We start from the raw sequence: 16,703 nt of genomic DNA, 5'->3' as shown, positions 1-16,703 counted from the left end.
TAAGTGCAACAGAGCTATTGCAGCAAGCAACAGTAGAATAGTAGCAGCAGGTTAGAGGCAGAGCGAGGCAGCGCAGCTGATAAACAGGAGGAGCAACGGCAGTTGATTTATCTCATCAACAATTACGGCTGATCACCGTAATTGCATCGCAGGGTAGGTGCACCTCCTGTTATTATTGCGTGACAAAATACATTTGGTATTTTGTCAACCGTGATAGCGATTTTTTGTATTCGCGCCGAGCGTTAGTTTCGCGGTAAATTTCGAATATTCTCTCTCTCTCTCTCTCACTGAATAATAATTCATTGTAAAATCCTATTCGCGTGCGTTAGTCTTTCGGATCATAAAAGACTTTAGTTATTTTTACTAATTAACGTTAGTCAATTTCATTCGTCGATTACGTCATTTAATTTTTCATTAGCTTAAGCGATTTGTATCTTAGGTTTTAATCCGATTACAACTAGGGGATTAAGCGGATTAGGCGTAAAGTCGCTCACACCTAAGATACATCATAAGAAGCATGAATAAATCTCAAGGTCAAATCGGATTTCACAGAAAGCTTGTCCCTATTGTCCCAAACAACTGATGTCTGAACAATTTTTTTGTACAACGCCAACCGTCGAAAATTTCGGGGTGGTTCCTTTAAAATGGGACACCCTGTATATAAAATAAAAAGAAAATAAAGTATCGTAAGTAATTGAAAATTTTGAATATGTAAATAACGATAATTTGTGGTATCGTTGTCGGTACTTTCTATGATTTTAGCAAATTCGCCTGATTTCAAATTGACAACACTATCGTGAGTCCTTGAGACTTGTGTATAATTATCAGTTATATTAAAATCAACTTTAGACCAATATACACAGTATTAAATTGTTTCCAATTATTTGCTGAAAATCAATAGGGAATTATTAAATATTTAAATATGTTGTAACGGGGTGGATTAGCTGGTATAAAATGGGTTTATTAAAGAACAAACTCCCACGATGCATAGCTGACCACCGCTCCGTTAAACACTTACGAGTATACGTGTATTCACCTTTACGTTTGATACTTTCGTTCTAATGTCTTTTTTCTAACAGAGTTGAACTCACCTTAAGTCACCTGACTTGTAACACTCGATCTATCTTAGGTGTGAATGACCTAATGCTTGTTCCAACTAAACCCTAGATGAAATAGGTTTAAAATTTAATCCGTAATAGATCTGTTAAGCTAATAGGAAACGAAATGATGTAATGCGGCGAATATAATTAAAACCGTTTAATTTTAATAAATTACAGTCTTTGCCAGGCCGAAAGACTAACGCTCGCGAATAGGATTTACAATGATTAACAATATTACAGGGAGAGAGGGAGAGAGGGAGAGAGAGGGAGAGAGAGGGAGAGAGAGGGAGAGAGAGGGAGAGAGAGGGAGAGAGAGGGAGAGAGAGGGAGAGAGAGGGAGAGAGAGGGAGAGAGAGAGAGGGAGAGAGAGGGAGAGAGAGAGGGAGAGAGAGAGGGAGAGAGAGAGGGAGAGAGAGGGAGAGAGGGGGGGGGGGGGGGGGGGGGGAGAGGGAGAGAGAGGAGGGGAGAAAACGCTCGGCACGAATACAAAAACAGTCATGATAGACAAAATACTCTCGTTAGTACTTTGTCGCGCAGAAAAAGGGAGGTGCACCTACCCTGCGGTGCAATTACGATGATGAGCCGTAATTGTTGAAGAAGATTATTGTTGTCCAACGAATTCCTTCCCAGGAACGACTGCGCTGGTTCTCCTCGCTGCAAACTGACTGTTGCTGCGATTAATGCTGCTGCTCGCTTACTGCTGCTGTAATTACTATACGATCACTCGCGCACGTATCAAGAAATCCAGAAAACTTTTGATTTAAAAAGGCAAAGCGGCAGGAACACAGTGGAAAAACTATTTGGCGGTACTCTAACAAGCAACAGCTGAGGCTAAACTGAAACTTTGAACTCTCGCGCACCCCCTCTCTCTCTCTTAGACGCTCGCTCTCGCATCGCGAGTGCTACCGAATCGCGAACGTATCGATTATTCGAATCGACTACCGATGTAATGTAGAATGATAAAATCATGGACCTTGTTTTAATTCTACTTAGTTTCATTAATATTGGAGAAAAGTCCGTGTTAATTTTTATGAAAAAAATTTAATTCCGTGCCGGCCACGAGCATTGAGTAAATTATCATTATACAAATAAACAAATTTTTTTAAATACTAAAAATTAAATTAACTAAAGATTAAATAAAACAATAATAAAATAGAGATTTAAAGTGGATTTTTATGGTCTCGATTGAAGTAAACATTAATCTAAATAGAAATATCTTAGCATGAATTAAAATCGATTAGTAATCCAATTTGAGACTAAATCTGAATCCTAAAAAAAGCCATTCAGATCGATTAAATGCTTCATTTTGTAGAAAAGGATAAAAATATATTAATGTTGAGTGACTAAAGACTAAAAATCATAGTTGAAAGAGATTAATAAGGATTGATATATGCTACGTCCGGATAACTCTCAGGTACGTCGAGGCTGACGTAGTCTCAGGTGCCTTCGTTTGGTTTGCACTCATTGCGCCTAAACCGGGACAGGCAATGTGTAAATTAAAAAGCTTCGATCACAAAAAAAAAGATTTCGATACTCCGTGAGCAAAGTGCGTCTTTCCTGCATACTTGGTAAAAAACGTGCGTTTAAAATTGAACTTCCACACGTTGTATCAAAAAATACGGTAGGGCATATGTTCGGGAAAAAGTTTCTCGTCTCGTGTACCTTTCCATCCACGCTTCGCTCGGGTGTAAACATCACAGGAAACAAGAATTTACTTTCTGGTACTTGTATCGTAATATATTATTTACTCTAACCAGGTGTACTGCGTTATACCATGAATCGACAGAATCATACCTGAATTTGGAAAAGCTAATTGCGCTTAGCTTTCCAAATAAAACAAAAAAAAGGAAGTTACTCTGTCTTATAGTAGTAGCCAAATCTTGCGACCGCTACTCGAAGAACTAAATTTACTATTATTAGAATTTACCCTCGAACTTAAATAGGAGAGAAAGGAAGTAGAAAATTAGTTAGTTTAATTGGTACTTACTTTTTTATTTTAGAAATTCGGTTTTACTCAACTGGTTCGTTCTTTTCTTAAGCTTGCTATGGTCGGTAGACTGACTAAATGGGGTGATCTTGCCGATGAAGATACATATAAGAAAAATGCGATGCCAGGACAATACTTGTAATATGAAAGTTATAGCTATATATGAAGTTGAATATAAAGCGTTACTTGTTTTTTCTTTTTTTTATAACGTCGCTTTTATTTATGCTCTGTGACGGTAAACGTCAAATTAGCGCTAATAATATAACCTAATTGCTGCCTGCGGGGGCAGCACCTACCGGGGAGACGAAAAACGTAACGAAGGAATTCGGCACGCGAGCAGACGGAACGCGTGCGATTGAAATTGAACCAGTGAAGCACTGGCCATCGTCACGCTCACCTGCAATTACAACGCCGATTACTGATACGTGAGCTAGAGATCGAGTCATCCAGTTGAAGTATCCAAATTAGAGTCGAACACCAGCAACCGCTACCACCGAGTGCTGACCTGAGCCCGCTAAACGCCCTCGTATCGGTGACATCGAACAGTGTGTGTGTGAGGTTTCGCCATCGAGGGCGAAACCACGTGCGCGCGAGTTCGCGATCCGCGACACGAACAAACTCGAATCCCTTTCTTGAGTGTGACTTGTTGGTGTCATCTCCGAGTGTCCGCCGAATAAAGGTAAGCTGGCCAGCTTAATTTCGCGGTCGCGATACGATTGCATGCGTGACGACTAACCTCCGGCATCCGAAGCGTGCATGTAATAGCTCTGTTAACAAAGAGCAGCAAGCGTCCCAACACTGCATGTTGTCGTTGAGCGAGCATCGATGTAAACAAACACGCGGGCCGACCTTATGTAGCATTTGATAGATAATAAAAGATTCTATTCGTGACATTAACAAGTGCTTTCGACTCGCTTATTCCATATTGCTTCCACTCACATTTTCGTAGATAAGAGATCTATTGGTTGACTGACACCTGTTTCCCCATGCTCTCCGGATTATGTATTGAGCATAGATGATCACATTCGCCCTTCAATAAAGTTGCGCGAATAAAAGTAATTAAACGGTAACCACCCCGTTACAGCTCCATGAGTGTTAATCAGCGACGGAGACTTGCAATGCGTTTGAGAACAAAGCACATGAAATTTTTTCAGTGATGCTTATATCAATCAGCAAGGACTGGGAATCGAACCCGGCTCTGTCAAGTGCGAGTTCGTCGCCCTACCAACCGAGCAATTGCAGGCCTCTAGCGCTACTTGTAAATGTCCGGAATACTAGATACGTATGTACAATGATGAATACTCGTAATATAAAAAGCAATAATTATAATTTATTCATCTATATATTTATGAATATTTTCTAGATGTAAATACTTGTATATATAAGTGTACATATTTTTTATTATTAATAAAATTGATAATCCAAAAATAAATGTGTTCTTAATTTTATACAAATTCATCGAAACGAATAAAATATATAGAACATTTGCAATTATAATTATACAGGGTGGCCAATTTGAATTGCCCCACTAAGATATTTCAATTAGTAAGCTTTTTCTCGAAAAAAGTTTCAGTCAAAAGTTGTTTAACACTAAACCTACCGACATATTATATATACCTATTTCTACCGAATGACGGTCCAATAACCGCTTTTGAAATAAACAATTATAGTCTTTTCCAGTCGATTGCAATTAATACAGAATTTAGCATAAACAATAAACACAAAATAATAAATATATACACAATATAATAATTAAAAAACATTTATTTTTCGGGCTTTAGGAGCGGCCATTTGACCGCTCTGGTAGGTTTAGTGTTAACATTGAGGGGGTCATGTTTTGGTAATATTGCATTTGATCTTGAATATGTTTTTCCCAGGTTATTTCAAGGTCAACGTTTTTTTTAAAATAAGAACATCTATTTTTGATAGCAGATTTGGATTCAGCAGGAAATTTCACGTTGAGGTAATGTAACATGTGTGGGGATCTATGAGACCACCATCTCCAAGGTCATTTCTTGGTCAATCTTTTGTTTCAACGGGAATCCCTATTCTTGATCAAATATTCGCATTCTACGTTCATTTTTACGTTTAGACAAGTTCATGTCTGTAGGGTCTAACAAGGGAACCACCCCAACCTTCCGCCTCCGATTTTCCTGCAATTAAGATATGTTATAGTTTGTAAAAAAATAAAAGACCCGTATTTTTTTTTTATCGGCGGAAAAAACTATCTAAGGGATGAAACCCACCCCCAAAAAACAGCCCCAAAAGCAGTTCTATAGCAATATCTTTAGTTGTAATGAATATTTTTTTATGAAACAAAAAAACACAAGATTCTTATAAAAAAAGTAACAGACACATATAAATTTGGTCCCCGGGAGTTGCAACTCCTACGTTGTATAGAGGAAAAACTGTATTTTTAAGTGTATGTTTACCTTACAAAATCAAAAAATTATGTTAAAAAAATTAAAAAAATGATATTCTAGTAGAAAATGGTAAAACAAAATTGACGTGTTTCGGGGTTTTCCTATTATCTATTATTTCGAGGGTGAACTACCCCTTAATGTTATTAATACAATATAAGCAGTTGTTAATCGCAGATTATGCTGGTTATTTCATGTTCTATGACGCTCAAAAAAGCCAAACACATGTATACTTTTGTTCTGCGGAATAAACTATTTAGAGGGTGAAAGCTACCCCCGAGAGTTACCCCTCAACACCATTTTATAGCGAAATTTTCGTATTTTATGCACAATTTTCGACGAAACAAACTCTAAAAAATTCTTTTAAAAAATTTCAGCTAAATATATGGATTTCATCTACAGGGATTGCAATCCGAACCCCCTAAGTCGCCTGAAAGAAATGTTTTCAAATATTTTCTTGCAAAATTTTTTTAGAAGAAATGAAGTTTATGAAATTCCGTTTAAAATCTAACACAAAAGTATACAGTATCCGTCACTAGGAGCTGCTACCCCTTCATTGGAGAGTGAACAGAGCATTCATTTGTTAACCTGATCCTCTCCACCCCGAACCCAGTTTCCTTAAACCTCGAGCTAGTTACCCTGCCACGCTATAACCCGTAACTCCTACACCCCAATTTCATCTACCCTCGAGCTGGTTACTTTGCCACGCTCTAACCCCGAACTCCTACACCCGAATTTCATCAACCCTCGAGCGGGTTTTCCTGCCACGCTCTAACCCCGAACTCCTATACCTGAATTTCATCAACCCTCGAGCTGGTTACCCTGCCCTTTCCAATTTTCTAGTCCGAAACCCCGTTCTCTGTTATTCATAATCCCCATTTCGACATATTTGTAATATCTCTGAAGAAAAGGACATAGACGAAATAATTGTAGAAGATAACGTTAAATTTATTTTATTTTTATGTTATATTTACGTTATATTAATTCGTCATTTCATCTGATATTGAGATTACATTTTTTGAATATAAAAGACGATCCGCGCTCATTATCACTGTACATATTGTGAACAATAATGATTCTCTATAAATAAATGCTGTAGACATATTAGTTTCTTGCACCGTGCACATTTTATAATTGCTATTTTCACACAAATCTCGCAGATAGGCTGTTCTGAAATTTCGAAGCAATATTCAACAGGATTGTCGAACGAATTAGGTTTTTTATCCAAGTACCCACTTTTGTACCAATCATATTTAAATACGCTTTTGAATCTAGGTGAAGATAATTGATTATGTGTGATAGACTGTAATTTTATGATATTATTCCTTTCATGTAAACTGATGTCTGATCCGAATAAAATAATGGCATCAGATATTTTTCTTACAAAGTTTTTCAAATCGAAAACTGAATACATCTAGTGGTTGAATTTTGCCTGTCGTACCCTTAGGAATTGTCATCCATCGAAAATTTGTATCTGCTGATGTCACTTCTCTTACAGTTCGTTTACACTGTCCACTCCATGAGTCTAGTAATGAAATTGCTGTTTTCCCACCGTTAGGAAAAAATACGTGTTGCAACCATGTTTGAAGTAATTCACTCGACAGCTTTCCTGATGCACTTGCTCGCAAAAATATATTAGGTGTATTGAATAGGTTTTTTGAAACAATGGGTCCAAATTCTTCGTTTGTTTCTTTTAATATCATAAAAAGGGGTGATAGCAATGTGCCTTCTGCAGATATTGTCGGTTAAATCGTATAACTATACGTAGTCAATGATACTGATTACATTACTAATTCGACTGTCTTCTTACCTTTTTCACTCAATGTTCTGCCTGTATGCATTTCTAAATTGAATCCACTTTGATCGGAATTATATACGTTACTTGCACTTTTGGTTGAAAATTCTGTTTTTATGAGGTTGACAAAATTTTGACAATCTACTTTAATCTAGCCTCATTTTCAACAGATACTTTAGTCACATATTTAGTTATTTTACGCTATACAATGTTATGCTTTTTTTTGAATAGTAATATCCAATTGGGTGAAGCTTTAAACCAAGGTATATCTAACTCATACTTTTTTGTAAAGCCCATCTTTTCAGATCTAAATCATGCACTGTTAACTTCCGATCTAAAGCATCTTTGAGTTGTTGTAAAGTATATTCTGAAACTTTAAACAAATTCTCTCTTTTGGTCCCGCCTGTCAAAATTTGCTGTTTCCATTTTCTCAACTAACGTTCTGACGAAACTTGTTTATATTTACTCTGGACGGAACTTAAAGACAGTTTCTTTTTCTTACCACTTTCCCAGTATTCAACAGCTTTTCTTTTATATCCATCGTCGAGTACCGTATTTGTTACCGTACAAGTAGGTACCTTGGCATAGTCTACACCATGTATTTCTTCAAATTGATCGTCAATTCCTTCTGGATTAATATCAAAATCATCATCCAGGAATCATAAGTTTTCACTTGTCTCACATTCAATACCTGAATTCGTTTCAATGCTTTTTCTCAATATATCTTCAACATAATCGTGTAGCTGCTTCTCTGCATCGTTTAATATAGGTATGCTTTCTACGACCGCACTTATATGGAATGTTTTCAGTAATTTTTGAATGACGTTGTGAATTTCAATTGCCATTCTAACACAATTTTGATATTCAAAAACGTAGATGTAAAGCAAAGTTCTATTACCAATTTACTGAAGTATGCTGATCGAATATGCTTATACGAGGTGTGTTCAAAAAATACCCGGAATTTTTAAATTTCGCGGGTCTGGAGAGTCCGATTGTCAAAATTTTTTTTTATTGTGTTGGTATACATGCCCCTGAAGTATGATAAAATTTTCAGCTATATTCACTGTTTACTTTGTCTGCGGTAGTCGCTAAGATTTGACGTGTTTTTATGAGCTCGGCGATTTTCGTTTTTTAAAAGAAATGGATTAAAGAATTTGTATTAAATTTTGCGTAAAAAATGAAATAAAGTGTAACAAAGTATGTGAAATGTTACAAAAGCCTATGGTGAGTCTGCTATGAAAAAAACAAGTGTTTACGAGTGGTATAAGCGTTTCCAAGATGGCCGCGAAGACGTTGAAGATGACGAACGCTCCGGTCGACCCAGCACGTCAACAATCGATGAAAATGTGAAAAAAGTGGAAAAAATGGTTCTGAATGATCGCCGAATCACAATTAGAGAAGTTGCTGATGAAGTTGGCATATCAATTGGCTCATGTCATAACATTTTTTCAAATGTTTTGGGCATGAAACGGGTGGCAGAAAAATTCATTCCAAAACTGCTGAACTTTGACCAAAAAAACAATCGCATGAACATCGCTCAGGAGCTGTTAAACGACGTCAACGACGATCCAAGTTTGCTTGAAAGGGTCATAACTGGTGATGAAACATGGGTGTACGGTTATGATGTCGAAACCAAAGCACACTCGTCCACCTGGAAGCATTCAACGTCACCAAGAGCGAAAAAAGCACGTCAAGTTCGATCAAATGTGAAGGTTTTGCTTACAATTTTCTTTGACTGCAGGGGCTTGGTGCATCATGAGTTCTTATCACAAGGTCGTACGGTTAATAAAGAGTATTACCTTGAAGTTATGCGACGTTTGCGTGAAGCAATCCGAAAAAATGCCCCGATTTATGGCAAAAAAAATTCATGGCTTTTGCATCACGATAACGCACCTGCTCACTCGTCGTTGCTTGTTCGTAATTTATTGGCCAAAAACAATACCGTAGTCGTGCCCCAACCTCCATATTCACCAGATATGGCTCCGTGTGACTTTTTCCTGTTCCCAAAGTTGAAGAGACCCATGAAAGGACGGCGTTTATCCTCGATTGAAGAAATAAAGGCCGAATCGCTGAGAGTGCTCAAGGACATACCAAAAAGTGAATATCAAGAGTGCTTCGAAGATTGGAAAAAACGCTGGCATAAGTGTATTATATCTGGGGGGGGGGGATTACTTTGAAGGGGACCACATTGATGTAAAGGAATAAATAAATATTTTTTTGGAAAAACGATAATTCTGGGTACTTTTTGAACACACCTCGTATAACCGGTTTGAGTTTCATCAGCAACTTGTAAAAAGTCGATGTTGACAAAATTTTCTTCCCATTCAATATTGTCTCGTGGCAAATATTGTGTCATTGCATAACCATATAAATTATTAGCATCTAAGTAAGAAAGATATTCCTCTTCCCTGCTACTATCAAATTTTTCTTTCATATATCTGTTGTTAGCTGCACCATATCAACCTGAGCACTGATTCAAATCACCTCGAATACCTGATTCTATGAACAAATGCATATCTATATCCGTCAAAAGTCTTAATGATACCTTTGTAAACTTGAGCATTGCATCCCAGGAAAAGCCTGGAGTTGTGTAATAATGGGCTGGATCAAGATCATACGCTGACAGACACAGCTCGCAAAATTGTTCAAAAACTTCTGTGAGTAATAGAATGTCAATTTTCATGTACAAATCACAATATTCACCCAAAGTTTTTATGTTGAAAACATTCCAAACTTTGAGTGCATGATCATAGTCAGCATCTGATATTTCAGAATCATTAAGACTACTGAAAAATTCATTTTTTTCCGGTAGTCGATCTTCTTCGAGTTTTTCCTAGCTATCGATATATTCATACGGAAGTACTCCTTTACGTGTCAACAAATTGATTTTTTCTTGATCATGATCGTGAAATTCAGAGTTCACAATTTTATAATCATTCAAATAAGAAGCTAGTTTGTCAAGCGATAAAGCCATAAACTTAAATGAATCAATAAATCGAAGTTTGATTCCAGTATCTGCGACAGTCTTTGTGAATGCGATATACTTCTCTTTTGTTACCGGTAAAATTTCAATGTGTTCAGAAAAGTGATTAGATATATCACGTATGATAAAATAAGCGTCATAACCACTGAGATTGTGAAAAACTACAGGCACTACATGAGAATCTCGATAGTTCAGATTACAAATTTAATGAGCTGCACCTCGATATTTTTTTGCCAAGTGACAATGATCGCGAACTTTCGTTGAAAAATTCATTGGTTTTTTACAGATATGACATATATTTGACGTCTGGAATTCATCAAGTTCTTGCGGTGTTAGTTCATCCATAGGTTATGATGATTGTATATGTTTTTGATGTAATAAGCTATATTTTTTAACTCTTCTGCAAACCATTTTGATGGCTTTGGTCAGCGATAAGATTTATATCTTGATAAACTGTCATCATAGCTACATTTTAAGTAATAGCCTACACTAAACACTTCATGATGTTAAGTTGTGACAGTATTTTTATCAATGTCTTGCTGGTCAACATTTATTTTCTTCAATAAACATTCACAATCTCCATAGATAATAAATGGTGATTTTAATTTGAATCCGTAGTTTTTGAATTCAATCACATCTTGACCTTTTTTTGGCATCTGTATTCTACACTTATTTATTTCTTGACACTTCGTATCATGTGCAACAAGTTTCTCTGCAGTATTAAAATAATGCAAATATCGATCACAAATATTTTTTTTATTTTTACTACGTGACAAACTACTTCCTACTAATTTTGCAAGGTCTTTTATGTACACATAGTGATAATTATTTGAAATTATTTCATCATCATCACAAATACTTTGATCAATTAGTAAAAGGTTCACATTGTTTGATTTTTTATTTTCTGTATGATAGAGGGAAACAATTCTTATGCCCTCTAAACCAAAAACATTAACTGATATCATGCTGTTTAATTTTTCAAATTTGTTTATTTGATTCAAGGAGACTGGAAATGATTCGAAATTAAATTAAATTAAATGAAATTCGAAATGAAATTCCGTTCAAAATCAGTTTATTCTCATATGATATATAGTGACTTGTTCTTTGAGGGTGATCTGTATGTGAAATTTTACATATGGCTGCTAAGATTGACCATACAAAACATTTGTTATCACTATTTTTCACATTTATGCATACATGCTTATTTCTTAAAAATTTTGGTAAATGTACGAGGTGTGTTCAAAAAATAACGAGAATTTTCGTTTTATGAAAAAAATATTTATTTATTCATCTACATTAATGTTGTCGCCTTCAAAGTAGTCTCCTTCGGATATATATATATATACATACATAACATATATATATATATATATATATATATATATATATATATATATATATATATATATATATACACACTTATGCCAACGCTTTTTCCAATCCTCGAAACACTTTTGAAACTCGATCTTTGTAATAGCTTTTAGCTCTTTCAGCGATTCGCTTTTAATGTCATCTATGCTTGTAAAACGACGGCCTTTTAATGTTCTCTTTATTTTTGGAAATAGAAAAAAGTCACATGGAGCCATATCTGGCGAATATGGAGGCTGAGGCATCGTTAGAGTTTCGTTTTTCGCCAAAAATTCACGAACAAGCAATGAAGTGTGAGCAGGCGCATTATCGTGGTGCAAAAGCCATGAATTGTTTTGCCACAAATCCGGGCGTTTTTTTCGGATTGCTTCACGCAAACGACGTTGAACTTGTAGGTAGTACTGCTTATTGATTGTTTGACCTTGTGGCAAGAATTCATGATGCACTATGCCATTAAAATCGAAGAACACAGTGAGCATAACCTTCACATTCGACCGCACTTGTCGAGCCTTTTTCGGTCTTGGCGATCCAGAATGCCTCCACTGGGACGATTGAGCCTTAGTTTCGACATCATATCCGTAAACCCATGTTTCGTCACCTGTTATAACACGTTTTAGTAGTTCTGCATCGTTATTGACTTCATTTAGCGACTCCTGAGCAACTTCCATTCGCCGCTGTTTTTGTTCGAAATTCAACAATTTTGGAACGAATTTTGCTGCCACACGTTTCATACCCAAAACATTCGAAAAAATTTTATGGCATGAGCCAACTGATATGCCAACATCATCAGCGAATTCTCTGATTGTGATTCGGCGATCGTTCATAACCATTTCTTTCACTTTTTTCACGTTTTCATCGGTTGTTGATGTACTTGGGCGTCCGGGTCGTTCGTCATCTTCAACGTTTTCGTGGCCATCTTGGAAACGCTTATACCACTCATAAATCCTTGCTTTACTCATAGCAGACTCACTATATGCCTTTGTTAACATTTGACAAACTTTACTACACTTTATTTCATTTTTTACGCAAAATTTAATACAAATTCTTTGATCCATTTTTTTTCACAAACGAAAATCGCCGAGCTCGAAAAACACGTCTAACGTTATCGGCTGCCACTTAAAAAGTAAGCAATGAATATTGCTGAAAATTTTATCGTACTTCAGGGGCATGTGTACCAACATAATAAAAAAAAATTTTATACAAGCGGACTCTCCAAACCCGCGAAATTTAAAAATTCTCGTTACTTTTTGAACACATCTCGTATATAAGAGCTTCCACTACGCATTGGATTGAATTTATTGATATCAATCTGAAGATTGATAATAGAATCCAAAGACCATCCGGACTCGTTACATTCAAATGTCTCTACTTCTATTAGCAATGGACTTTTGATATTATCATTGAACCATTGCTTGAGAGGGGTTGAAACATACATTTCAATGTTTTGCGTAGTGAAGTGCTTTGTGTCATAAGTCTTTTCCAACTCATCTTGGTTGCTCGAATATTTCCAAAATTTGCATGAAAGCACAGCATTAATTTTACAAACATTATGTTTTTTTAAAAAATATTTAACATTACTTACAAACAAACTGCATGCATCTTTCAAAAATGATTCTATATCAATGTGCTGAATGTTAGCTATAATGCTAGTTTTCAAACGATTTTCGAAAGCACTATCCAAATTAACCCATTGCACACGGTTTTTTATGCTACTACCCAAACCTGCTCGACGAACTTTACAATTTTCTAGTTTGCCAATAGTACTAAGCAGTGATTGCTTTTGCTGCACACTAAGTGATGATTGCTTTAAAATTTTATTCAAAGTTCGCAATGAAAAAATACATTGTTTTTTCCATCTCTCTATAAGATTCTCATCAGGTATATTTTTTGAAATAATAAGGCTTGTAGCTTCTTGAATCGCATGAAAATGTTCCAAACAATCATTTAAGATTTCCATTCTTATGGTATGCACATGAATGTAGCAGAGATCAATCACGAATGAGCCACTACCGATGTGAACTGTCATATATATATATATATATATATATGTGTGTGTGTGTGTGTGTGTGTGTGTATCAGTCCTCTTCACAGCTGCTGAATATAATTATCATAAGCTCTATTGATAAATTCATCATCCTCACTAAACATTTCTTCGTTTGATTCTATCGCAAACTCCAAAAGCAACTCTGCTAATGGTCGATTATGTGGAATTTCCTTTTCACTAATGTCTTGAGCATGTTTCGGGTAGCACATTGTGAAAGAATGATTTCATTATCACTAGCAGTTTCTTTTATATACACATATTAAAAGGGTGGGGGGATATCACATGTTTCGGGTAGTACATTGTGAAAGAATAATTTCATTATCACTAGCAGTTTCTTTTATATACACATACGTATTTTAAAAGGGTGGGGGGATATCGCGATATGCTATCAAATTTTTAGAACTGTCCGATTTGCCGTGTGAAAATAATAGCTATATTTGAAGCTTATATTTCATAATTAAAAAAAATGTATTTAAAAAAGGACTGACAAAATATATATTTATTCGAATCACAAAACGAATCTCTACTATTTCATTCTATTATATAATCAGTATAAAAACATACAAAATTATCACATCCGATTTGCCGTGTGAAAATAATAGCTATGTTTGAAGCTTATCTTTCATAATTAAAAAAAAATGTTTTTAAAAAAGGACTGACAATATATTTTTATTCAAATTACAAAACGAATCTTTACTATTTTATTTTATTATATAATCAGCATAAAAACATACAAAATTATCACAACTTATTTACTATTTCATTTTTTGATTCAAAAGTGAAAAACTCAGTTAATTCATGAAGTCTCGATCGTTTTGTGCTGACAGATGAGCATGAACTCAAGCATTTTCGATTCAGATTTAACTGAGGAGTGGTGTTTGCTTGTGTACGTGTTTTTGTGTCATCATTGGAACTGTCAGAAGTCGTACTGGAGGAGCTTTTCGCTTTCTAGTTCTTGGTCTCGATTTACGTGTACTTTTAGCGTTTGATTTTTTGTCTAGTTTTTTATTTTTCACGTCTCGTGTTATTTTAATGTCATTAATTATTTTTGAATGTCCCATGCTAGTTTTGTTTGTTTGTCTATAGAGTTCTGTACGTTTTTTATCAGTATTGTCATTTGTTAAGTGTTTTTTATTTGATCTATTTTTTTCATCCGTCTTATTACTTGTTAAGTTTTGGTTTGATTTATCTTTTTCATCCGTTTTGTCATATGTTAAATTTTTGTTTGATCTATTTTTTGTTTTATCTGTTTTCTTACTTGTTGAGTTTTTCTTTAGATTATGAATATTTTTTTGTATGAATAAATGTGAATCTGTATTTGATATGTTTGTACATTCTTTTACTATTTTATTTTGTGATCCAGACTTTTTATGGATGCGAGGTACAAGGGTCATACGATTATTTGGAACGTATGGTTCCAACTCCTCAACTGTTTCTATATCACAGCTCTGAAAAAAAAAATTGTTGATAAATAATTGAGAAAGTATTATATATATGGGTCTGCCCAACAGATTTTTAAAAAAAGCTGCGCAGGTGTGTCAACCGATCTTGGCGACGATTTTTTCTATGGTAGTACGAGGATCGTTTGAAAAGTCCGTGTAAAAATAAAAACTGCTTGATTTTTTTTAATATATCTTTTTATTTTTCAACATAGACTCCTTTTAGGCTTATACACTTCATCCAACGCTGCTCTAGTTTGTTAAGCCCTTCCAAATAATAGGATTTGTCCACGTCTGTAAAATAGGCATTCATTTCTGCAATCACCTCCTCCTTTGAATAAAATCTTTTCCCCGTCAGCTATTTTTTCATATTAGGGAACAAATAATAGTCCGACGGAGCCAAGTCTGTGGAATAAGGGGGATGTGAAACGAGTTGGAACCCTATCTCCATCAATTTTGCGGCCACAACTGCTGAGGCGTTAGCTGGCGCATTGTCGTGGTGGAAGAGGACTTTTTTGTGGGCCAATCGTGGATGTTTCTCTAGCAACTCGGTTTTCAAACGATCCAATAACGATGAATAATATTCGCCTGTAATGGTTTTACCCTTTTCCAGATAGTCGATGAAGATTATTCCTTTCGAATCCCAAAAGACAGTCGCAATAACATTTCCGGCCGAAGGAATTGTCTTCGCCTTTTTCGGATCAGATTCCCCCTTGGTAACCCATTGTTTAGACCGTTCTTTATTCTCAGGAGTGTAGTGATGTATCCGTGTTTCATCTACAGTGATGAAACGACGCTTAAAGTCTTGCGGATTGTGCTGGAACAGCTGCAAACCATTCTTGCAACACTTCACACGATCTCATTTTTGGTCAATCGTGAGCAATCACGGCACCCATCTAGCGGATAGCTTTTTCATGTCCAAATGTTTATGTAAAATATTATGTATCCATTCGCTCGAGATGCCTACAGTACTAGCAATCACCTTCACTCTTCTGTCAGCCATCACCATATCATGGATTTTATCAATGATTTCTGAAGTGGTAACCTCAACAGGGCGTCCAGAACGTTCAGCGTCTTTTGTGCTCATATGGCCACTCCGGAAATTTTGAAACCACTTATAAACCATTCTAATCGAAGGTGCACAATCACCATAATGTTTATCAAGCTTCTGTTTAATCTCCTGAGGCATTTTGCCTTTGAAAAAGTAATGTTTAATCAATACACGAAATTCTTTTTCGTCCATTTTTTTACAACCACTCGATTTCTTTGATTGAAACGAATGTAAAACGCAAAGTAATTGGCCGATCTAGCTGAAACTTGGTGTGTGCTCGTCCAAGATATGCCACTAACTGAAAATAACCTTGATACGCACTAGTAGCGCCATCTCTCTGACTTTGCACGGACTTTTCAAACGACCCTCGTACATGCAACAAAAGGACTTTTGGCTATCTCAGTTTTTTTTTAAATATATATATACCGAGATATGTATATAAATAGGTGAAAAAATGAGCCTTTATTGGGCCATTTTTGAAGACCCATAACTCCGTGAGCTTTGAAGATATCAGGA

The 16,703-nt window shown here is 35.8% G+C and overlaps 1 protein-coding gene across 8 annotated transcripts in view; it reads left to right on the top strand.

The window, feature by feature from the left end:
• The window catches only part of LOC131670948 (coiled-coil domain-containing protein 93), a 636,062-nt gene that overhangs the window by 4,043 nt on the left and 615,316 nt on the right, over positions 1–16,703 (top strand). The window lies entirely within an intron of this gene.

The sequence above is a fragment of the Phymastichus coffea genome, unplaced genomic scaffold (genome assembly GCF_024137745.1).
Source record: "Phymastichus coffea isolate CEN01 unplaced genomic scaffold, Cenicafe_Pcof_1.1 PCOF00009, whole genome shotgun sequence".
Taxonomy (NCBI): Eukaryota; Metazoa; Arthropoda; class Insecta; order Hymenoptera; family Eulophidae; genus Phymastichus; species Phymastichus coffea.
The sequence above is the reverse complement of the archived record's forward strand: the minus strand, read 5'-3'. Positions and strand labels throughout refer to the sequence as shown.